The 10689-nt window shown below is 40.4% G+C and overlaps 1 long non-coding RNA gene across 1 annotated transcript; it reads right to left on the reverse strand.

Moving 5' to 3' along the window:
• Positions 1-2818: 2818 nt before the first annotated feature.
• LOC120409921 lies at positions 2819-7731 on the reverse strand. The gene is made up of 3 exons (XR_005601794.1): positions 7284-7731; positions 6355-6456; positions 2819-3140 (listed from the first exon to the last, which is right to left on the reverse strand). It is a non-coding gene; the product is annotated as an uncharacterized LOC120409921 (long non-coding RNA).
• Positions 7732-10689: the final 2958 nt, after the last annotated feature.

Genomic DNA, 10689 nt, shown 5'->3' on the forward strand with positions numbered 1-10689 from the left:
AGAGTTTACTTTGAAAAAACTGACCTAATTAAAAAAGAATATTTTGGATAGGAAACACGTCATAAAGCAAGAAAGCAAATTTCAAGGGTCCTGGTTTCCCCTAACAGAGGTGCTGGATTACTCTGCAGCTATTTGGAATAATACCTGTGAAAGTCCAGCATTTAGCAGGAAGTGCAAACACAGAAAATGTCTTAAATACAGAAAAAGAAAAAATTCCTCGCATGGGCAAATCCTGTGAGGGGTGAACTCTGTCCAATCACTGTTACATGTTGCAAGAAGTTATGACACAGACAAGAAATATATCTACAGAACAGACATCTGTGCTACAAGCTCTCTTACAGATCTCCCCCACAAAAGGGATACCTGCTGGGCAAGTGTCAACCCCATCCGTCTTTAAGACCCAGGCCCTAGTACAGTAAACCAAGTGCCCTTAAGTCACAACTAAAATAAAAATAATTAAAGAGAAGTAAAAGAAATGGCCATTTATCCTGCAAAGGTGTCAGTGCTGTCCAAGATACATATTCACTAACAGTAATACTCACATGACGAGGTTTGCACAGATTCAAAAGACGGCATACATGAGCATGGCTCTCAGCTAACATCAGGAGAGAAACTCTCTCTCTCTCTTACATTTTAATTTAATTCTCAATATTCCACAAATTCAAAGAATGCACACCTAAACAATGTACATTCAAAAAGGTGGGAATCTAGAAAACCACCATATGGCTCTTTACTGAAGAGAACAGGTATTGTTTCCATCATTTGGAAACAACAGTGTCTATTTTATCTTGTTCAGAAACCTTGAACAAATCTAGTTGTCTACATTTGGGAACAACATGAGTGTAAGTCAGCCTTCCCTCTACGGATATGTAAAACACAAAGCCCAGACCATTAAAGAGAGAGGCCAGTGCTGATTTCAATAGGAATTATAGCCAAAAGAGTTACTTGGTTAAGGACTTACACTCATTCAGCTGAAGAACATTTTCCTTGTTTGTGTAGTTACCTGGAAAAATTTAAGTCTCAGCCTTATCTATTGTCTGAAAAGTATTCTGCCTATAGACATTTTAGCAGTGAAGTTTATTAATGAAAATACCCAGTCAGATGTGTTTTGTGAGTATGAACTTCCATATTGGTACACAGCTGGGTATTTATTTAGAAACAGTATTTGTAGCAGACTTTGAGCCTGGCATTATATAGGATGCTTTGATTTTGGAACAGAGGGTAAGTGCTACAACTTTCCTGTTCACTAATTAATTTTTTTTTCCATTAAGAAGAGGAAAATTGTCTTTGAAGGAAATAATTGGCTTTTAGCTACCCTGTACTCTTCTGCTTTAGGTGGCTATTACTGCAATTCATACTCAGAACTTTTTTTTCCCCAGTATTTCTGCTATAGTTGGGAATAGTAAAGAATAATTCCTAAATCTACTTTGACAGGAGTAAGAAAACATCTAATTTAATGCATAAAGAAGCTGGATCCTATCACAAGGTTCTGTGTTACAATACTGTGCATTTCATCTTACACGAGTGATAGGCAAAAAAATTAATGGAGTTACAGTAGTTAATATACTTCCAGGACTGAGTAATGAATAAAGTCATAAAGAGACAGCATTCAACAGAACTAATGCCAGGAATGGAAGGCGGAAATAAAATGTGAATTGAAGGAGTCACAAAGAGAAAAACTACAGGAAACGCTTTCAGACATACAAAGGAAAAGAAATACTTCAACACAGGAGAAATAGGTTTTATGAAGCAATAATATGGCAAACAAGTTTAGATGAATAGAAGTGTTTGAAAGGAAAGAGAAACTCTCTTTTGATCTTGTAATAACTGAGCAGCTCTTTCAGTATAAAATGACTTTATTCTCATTACCACCCAGTCTCAAATTTTTTTGTCAGTACAAATGCATCCTTGGGACATGAGTTAAGGGGGTTATTCTGTTCATATTTTCCATGATAGCTGTGTTTTCATTAAAGCCACTTATTACAATTGTTTTTATTGTTCTTGAAGTATCTTATTTTAACGTCCTATTTAGTTGATGTTTTGCTACTAAGATACACCGTTCTCAACATTTGCTGACATGTAAGGGACTGCTCTTATGGAGCCTGCAGTCCAGACATTGGGGTGAGGGGTTCAGAGCAGGGGCAGCTCTGCTTACCCCTGCAGCAATCAGGCACCACAGCTTCTGACTCTCTTCCAGGGGAGGCATGGCCAGAGGCAACAAGGCACAGGCTAAAACAGGGCATGTGAAAAAATAACACCAACAGTAGCCTGCATTTGATTTCAGCAAGAATGCCAAAAATGTGGATCATATCATTTGCTTTGACCACTAAATCCCAGAAAAATTTTTAAAACTGTGCTTACCATAGCTGTTCTAAACTTTTACTTCTTGTCTGGGGTGTATAACTAAAAGGTTTAACTAAAGGTTAAAATAATTCATTAAAAAACAATCTCCAAAACAAAGATATGGTGATGCTTTGGCATCAGAAATTTTTAATCACCAAAGAAACCCAATATTATTCCCCTCCTGCTAACCTTTCCTTACACTTTTTGTAGTCTCTCCCCTTACCTTGCCCCGACACCACACCCCTCTTTCCCCACTCCTTTTCACTCTGTCAACCAATCTATATTCTAATATAGCAGCCTCTGGTTGCCTCCCACTTTGGACACATATCCATGAATGCACATAGCATCTTCCCAACAAACAAGGAACAGGGAAGAGGAGGAGAAGAAGTGAAGGGAAATGTGAGAGCTCTTAAATAAATAATAATATTCACACTCTTAGGCAAACCTTAATTTACAGATACAAGTGCTTTGGAAAAGTAAGTGGTGTTGGCTCCTTTATCGTTCACAGACAGTTTAAAGATACATTTAATTTTAAGAAATCCATTGTTTTTTTCCTACTTGATTTGTTATCTCTGGGCTGACACTGGGCATGGTGTTGCTGGTAGCAGGACAAGCAAGTATAATTACTGGCAGCCAGCTGAGCATGTCTGCAGAGATGAGAAGCTTCATCTCACCTTTCCCAGCTGTGCACTCCTTCTGCGCCTGCGTTGTGCAGCCTGCTGGCCTCCACATGCTGCCTATGGAGCAGCTGCTCAGGTTCCACAGCCACACTTACTTATCTTCTCCCAAAATGAGTTCTGCCAAAAAGACAGATTTGAGGACATAAAATGAGGATTTTTGACAAAATAGTCTCCCAAGAACACACTACTCATTCAAAGGCCATATGCACTAACTCTGTACAAAAAATGTATATTCCAAATAAAGTATTAAACACCTCAAACTACAGGTGAAAACTTACAAATTATTTCTTCAATGACACTGTTCTGTGCTTATTGTTGCAAAATGTTTGACAGTATCTCCTTTCTGAGCCTTCATGCATGAAAGAGCTTTTGGACAACTCTAAGTGACTTACCTAAAGGCAATCTGCTGGCACAAGGTAAGAGAACAAATCTCTTTTCTTTGAACTTACTTTCCATACAACTAATTGTCCAACTCACTAATTCTGTACAGGTCATTAAACTAGATCTGCAAAATTATCACCAAAATCAAAACAACTGGTATTTAATAAATATCAAATACAGTAACTTTCCTTAATCTATAGTTCATAAGTAACTGCCCGTGATTATCATCTAATACAAAGGTCTTTGAATGTGTCTGGAGAAGGGCAACAAAGATGGTGAAAGGCTGGAAGGAATGTCCTGTGAGGAGCTGCTGATGACTCTGGGTTTGTCCACTTAGGAGAAAAGGAGGATGAGGGGTGACTTCATTGCTCTCTGCAGCTTCCTGAAGAGGGGAAGCAAATAGAAAGAGCGAGCTGATCCCTTCTCCTTGGGATCCAGGGATAGGACACATGGGAATGGTTCAAAGGTGCACCAGGAAAGGTTTAGACCGGACATATGGAGTAATTTCTTTACCAAAAGATGGTCAAACCCCAGATCAGACTTCCTAGAGAGGTGGTCAATGCCCGAGGCCTGTCAGTGTTTGGGAGACATGTGGACAATGCCCCTAACAACATGCTTTGACTTTTGGTCAGCCCTGAATTGGTCAGGCAGTTGGACTAGATGATTATTGTAGGTCTCTTCCAACTGAGTCTATTCTATTCTATTCTATTCTATTCTATTCTATTCTATTCTATTCTATTCTATTCTATTCTATTCCAGGATATTCTATTCTATGCCGGGATAATCAGGAAAGCAATCCAAGTTAAGTCAGGTGTGAGGACAACCCTCTCCTGTATGAGCACTGCAGTAATTTTCTTACTGCATTAGGCAAACTAGTCTTGCTGCATAGTTGTGAGATCCTGCAATTAGGAGTGTGCCAAACATCATAAAAATTGTCTCCTTCTTTCACAGCAACTTCTCTCAGTGATGCCACATAAACAGTTTTGATCCAGTCCTGCTGTCAACCATTAAAACTGTGGATTCTTTTGGAGGATTTTATTCTTGGAAACATGACATTTTACATTGTGCAAGAACCATTCCCACTCTCCTTGCAGTATAAATTGGATAACAGTCCTCAGCCTTAAGTCACACATGAAGAAATGCAAGGCTTTTTTTCTTTAAATACTATCCCCAGGACTTTCTATAAACTTCAGGTGACTGCCTTCAAGATGTATGCAATGAGTGACTTCACTAGACTAAGAAGACACAGCTTCTTTTAAACTTTTGAAGGATGAAATCTACTATTAACACACAATTACCATTCCTATTGACTCAGAAATGTAAATGTATGTGTAAGGCATTATATTGACCAAGGCATGCAGGCAGTAGCTGCTTTTTAATTGTTTACAGTTCATCCTTTTACACAAATATTTTTAGCTTTATAAGGGGTAGTTAATGGAGTAAGAAGACCAATACTTGCTTTTACAAAGGAGAGCTGTAATAGACACAAGGCAAACCTGAAAAGGAACCCAAAAGAGAAAGCAATTTTGTCTTGTGCAGGGTTTTTGCTGTTTGTTTCCCTTAAAGAACAGAAAGTGATGTGCTTTTATTGCAGTTGAGTCTCTTTATATGGAAAATCACAGAATCATAGAATGGCTTGACTTGGAAGGGACCTTAAAGATTGCCTAGTTCCCACCTCTCTGCCCTGGGCAGGGATACCTTTCATTAGACCCTGTTTCTTAAAGCCCCATCCAACCTGACCTTGAGCACCTCCAGGGATGAGGCATCCACAGATTCTCTGGACAACCTGTTAAAGCACCTCACCACCCTCATAGGAAAGAATTTCTTCATAACATTTAATGTAGACCTGCCCTGTTTCAGTTTAAAACCATTGCCCATTGTCCTGTCACTCTGCACTTACAAAAAATCCCTCTCCCTCCTCTTTATAAGTCCCCTTAAGGTACTGCTTTTCCTACTGAGTATTGCAAAGCAGAACTCAAAGGTATTAAATAAATATCCAAACCTTTGGGCTCAATGATGGCAGAAAAATGCCAGCCAAAATTCACAGCAAAATATTCTCTGTCCTGTTCTTAAGCTGAATTCATGCAACAGGAATTTGAACATTTCTTAGAAATACAGAGAGATACTTCAAGGACATCTGAATACATCATTAGCGATCTTTCCTAAAGGAAACAAATCTAAACTTTGGCTAGTTGCTCAAGTCCAAAGAGGAAATACTACAGCAAAGACCATCTTCTTACTTTAAAGAGTGGATCGTGTTAGCTTTTAAAAGCATTATGAACAATTCCTCTGCACAGAAAAATATAATTTTATCTCTCTAAAAAATTAATTCACAAACTGCTGGCTATATATTTTGGCTGTTCTTTAAGGCCTCTTCAAACTTAGACCCAAATATTACACTTACTGATAAGCTGGAATTTTCTGGCATAATGTGACCTAACTAACTTCTTGCTTTTAAGTCTTGCTAAGTATCTCTATCAGTTTGCAGAAACACAGTCTTAATAATCAGTTAATGCATTTTCACTGAAGTTTCTGCACTTTCAATAAAAATTATACTATTGCAAACCTATGACTTCCATTACTTTAAAATTAAGTGTTTCTTTGTTTAAGTAACAAGCATAAATTAGCTCAGCAAGAAGACAAGAACTGCTTCTTAATTGTACTGGAAGAACTTTTTTTTTTAAACCTGAAGGTAACAAGTGTCATTTTGCATATATTAAGATTTAAAGAGGTGCTTCTGTTACAGCTGATGTGTAACTCAAGACTTTCAGAGTTGTAAAACTGTAACTTTATGCTAATTTTTATAAATAATGTATAGCCCATTTACAGTACGTTACGTGCTGTCCTTGATCCTCACACCACGCTTGGATCGGTCTGCTATTTTTTGTCAGCTCTGTCTCCATAGGCCTTGTAAACTGTTACTGGTTCCAAGAAGTAAGATTTGACTTACCAGCCTTCTCCCCTGTCAGTCACAGCAAGGGTTTGCACATGTCATATGCCACAGAGCACATTGTCTCCTTATTAGGTGAGTTTGGCTCTTATTTGAAAAATACTGTTGAATAAAAAAAAAAAAGGATGAAATATAGAGCTTGTGATATTCAGAGATAGTCAGACATTTCAGAATAATTACTATCTATGACTTTTCCACAGACTGAAGCCTTTGATCAGATTTAATTGTTCCATGCTTGCAGCTGTTCTTTTCACTGAAACTTAGCATCAGGAATATCAACCAGGATTCTTTTTCAGCCCAGGTGCATTAAGGGCAACAGACAACACTGTGCATGGGATGAAAGCCTGTCTGAGGCACCCACTGCAAACCACAGTCTACCAAGACAAGCAGTGATGGGATGTGGATGGTACAGAGCTGCACATCTGTGCTCAGGGACCTGGACATGTCCCTGCTCCCTCAAGGATGATAAATACACACTCCAACAAGTACACAACAGAGTCCTGGCAGCAACTGAGCATCAGTTTCTAGATGTGGTGCCTTGGGAAACACATGGCTATTTCTCAGGAGTGAATAAATAGTGTCATGAAGCGCAAGCCCTGGAAAATGGGAAAACGAGAACACAGCAAACTGCCAAGGTTTCCAGTAGAGTTTACAGGATGATTGCACACACAAACAAGGGTCGATCCAACTCCCCTTTTGCACTTAGAAGTAGTCCACATAAACATTGGCACCAGTTGCAGCGTGTCTTTCACATGTGTGATGTGTCTTGCTCTTGCCTGCAAAGCTGGAAGCGCTCTTACGTAGGTGGAGATTCCAGAGATGAAGACAGCAAGCCATCACACCAAAGTGTAGCATGAAGGAGAAATAGCTTTTACATGCCATTTATTTGTAACATCAAGTATGCTATTGTTTCTCTTTTACTGACTTACTGGTATTTCCTCTGGAAAGTCACTGACTCTGTTTCTTAGTCCCACCATTTCTGAAAGGTGTCGGATTTACTGTGTGGCAGATTCAGCTACTGGTCTTGCACTTTGAAAATTAAAGCAGACCATAAAATGGCATTAATGCAAAGCCAGCATGATCTGTTCAGGATGCATATAGAATAGTTTCCAGCACCTTTAGTGTAACCTGTAAACAAAATACATAAGGCTAATTATGCCTGATAATAGTATAATAATATCTGATGTTTGCATAGTGCATTTCACATTAAAGGGAATCAATCTGTCGAAGACATAAGATGCATGTTGAACATGTAAGATTAAGATAGCTATAAATGGTTGAGAGCAATTTCTGGTGAAGGACAAGATAATGTAGCCTGGGACAGGTACCATACCTTACATGAGATACTGACACATCTCTGCAATCTTTGTTTTAAAATTTCCTGTTTCAGGTGGTTCTGAGCTTCAAATTGTCCTTTGAAAGGGAGGACAGGCAGATGCCCATTTGAACAACCATTTCTGAGAATTTTCTGTCCTTGAAATACTTTCTTAAAAGAAGCGTTTTAGTAGCAGTTTTATCCAGGACAGTAAGCACAGGAACATTGGGGTGGCCAGTTTGAAATGGCTGACAAACTTCCTGCTGAATTCTTCAAAATGTGCCACCTTTCAGTCAGGTGACAGCATCATATCATCTCCAACAGTGGAGCAGCTTCCTCTGACTCCCAGTGGCCCCTTGGTCTCCAGGTCAGGCTGCCTGCAGCATCCCAGCTCCTGCTGCTACGGTTTGACACAATATTTGGGGTTACACAAGCTTCAGGGAAATGATGGAAACATTCCTGCTCTAGCCACAGTCCTTGCTGGGATGTTTTGCTTTGAACTGGACCCCTCAGACCACCTTCAGTGCAGAGAACTCCACCACCAAACCCCTTCCTCCTCCCTCTGCCCATGCCTCACCTCCTCCCAGGGCTGCCCGAGTACCACAGCCGCAGGTCTCTGGCACTGCCAACAGAAGGGAATTCGTGGTGGGTGGGAGCAGCCACAGGACTCACACTGCTCCAGGTGCAGCTGCTGCTCCAAAGGACGCAGGAACAGCCCAGCACGTCAGTGCTGCTCACCCCATGCAGTTGTCCCAGCACAATGTGCCAACACACATCAAGGGACACCATCCTTTGGGAACAAACTGGGGTTCACAGCTCAGTGATGAGGAAGAGCTGGCAGGCCCAGGGAATGGCACAGCAGCGGCACTAAGCCCAGTAACTGCGCATCTGACAGTGAGGCTCCAGTCTGCAAGGACAGGAGTGCAAACTGTGATCTACAAGGAGAGGCAGGCAGAGGGATGGAGGGGAAGGAGGCTGAGGTGCTCTCTGCTGGTAGTGTAGGAGCTGGTCCTCACCCCCAGCCCCCAGCAAATCCAGCTTTACTGTGATCTGTTGCCACACAGAAACATGTACTAGCTCTAATGAACAGGGTGAGATGTGCAGATCTAATCCTCCTCAAAGGGTTTACAACTTGCCAGTAGGAATGAAATCTCACAGGCCTGGAGGTTCAGGGTGTAACCTGCACATGCTTAGTCTAGTCCATAGATCCTGGTGATACAGTAAATTCTTCAAAGATAAGAAAATGCATAGGGTTTTTTTGTGGGCTTTGGTTTGCAGGAATTGCAAGATGTGTTTTGTGAGATAACCTCTATCTTATCTTTATTTTTTCTGTTTTAAATTAGAACAGTCTGGATGCTAAAGCATTTCTGCCACAATATTAACTCCATGAGGCAGAACGAGCTTCACTAAAAGAATTTTAGCCTTGGCCTGAGATTCAAGGAGTTAAAATGTGGCATTAGAGCTACAGTAGAGCTTCTAGCACTGGAAGATTATTCCTTCCACACTACAGAAGGCAGGTAAGCCAGAAATGTCTAGATAAACTACTCTCCCTTCTACTGTCCCTACTACTCTCCTCCTAAACTATTCTCCTTTCTCTGGATAAAGCAAACAATGGTTGACTGCTAATATTCTTGCCATCCACTCATTTTGTGTATATACTTAGACTGATCCCAATTATTGCAGTCCTCACATTTTTTTTGGTAAGACAGTCAGGACCAGAACCAAGTGACTGATAACATGTCTGTCAGATACCTCTTCACCAGCATCACACTTCTCACACTAATACTTCTCCAGATTTAGGTATTACTTTTTTCTGAGAATATATTCACAGTTTCCCAGGAACACAGATAAGGAATTCAGCAGGACTAGAAAACAAATGTTTTTATTCAAAACATTTGTGGGTTAACACATCCCACCTGCACCAAACTTTGCATTTTATCAACCTCCATATGCTCATAATTCTTGTCTCATTTTTTTTTTTCTTGCACACTACAACATACCTGCACTGTTGTGGTCACTGTTTTCTCCCTTCTTTCATGGATAACATGCTACACTTGCTATTTCCAGTCCTGTTATCTCCCTTCGGGGCTGGCAGCCATTTAAGCCATCTGACCAACATTCCCTCTCACCTTTATTACAGAATTTCTTCTCCCAAATGACCAGCCTCCCCAGTGCACTATAGCCATTTCAGGTATGGTCTGTATATTCCCACACTCATGACCCTGATTGCTGCCCTGTGTTTTCCCCCTGGAAGAGAAGCCTTTTTTTTCTTTTTCCCCTCAAAAATGCACCATTAACCTGGTGATCAACAGAACACAGATACCCACATCCCCACACTTCTTTTAATGGTAAAAAAAAGGAAGAGAGCATTTGAGGCGTGTTTAAAAAATCCAGTTACCTAAAGCCCATCATGGACTAGATCATCCCTGCCTAGGGGTATCAGCAAAGACAAATTAAACAAAAAATACACAGCTATCATTTTCACAGACAGAAAAGGCCTGTATGGAGGATTTGTTCTGTTTTACACTCACGAGCCTTTTGAGGTTCTAGGCTTTTGAACATAGTAATACTTTATAAAAAATCCATTCTTAACTTCCCTTTCTTTAAGTAGATCTTGAAGGTAAGAACTGCCTTACAGAGACGTCATCACCTCAGCTGTCATTACATCACAAAATAGCATGTAAGAGCACACTGCATTTGGAACTGCATGTGCACCATGGAACTCACTGGTATTCACCCAATGCAATTGCACAAAAAACAGTGTTTCCTGAGAAAAAATGGCTGAGAAGCAAAATGGGGTGCACTTTTAGTCATTACAGTAAATAATACTTTCCTACTGGACAGCAGAAAAATTTTATTGAAGCGTGTCACGCAGAGCAGCTGGCGTAGCCTTCACCTGATGCAACCTTCATCTTGTGCCAGGTCACACAGTCACAGCTGTTGAAGGTGCCTGTTCAGATCAGGACCAAAGTCACAGCAATCAGAGCCAGCTGAGGATGGCTGCTGAACCTGTAGCCACA

The sequence above is a fragment of the Corvus cornix genome, chromosome 4, assembly GCF_000738735.6.
Source record: "Corvus cornix cornix isolate S_Up_H32 chromosome 4, ASM73873v5, whole genome shotgun sequence".
NCBI classification, from domain to species: domain Eukaryota; kingdom Metazoa; phylum Chordata; class Aves; order Passeriformes; family Corvidae; genus Corvus; species Corvus cornix.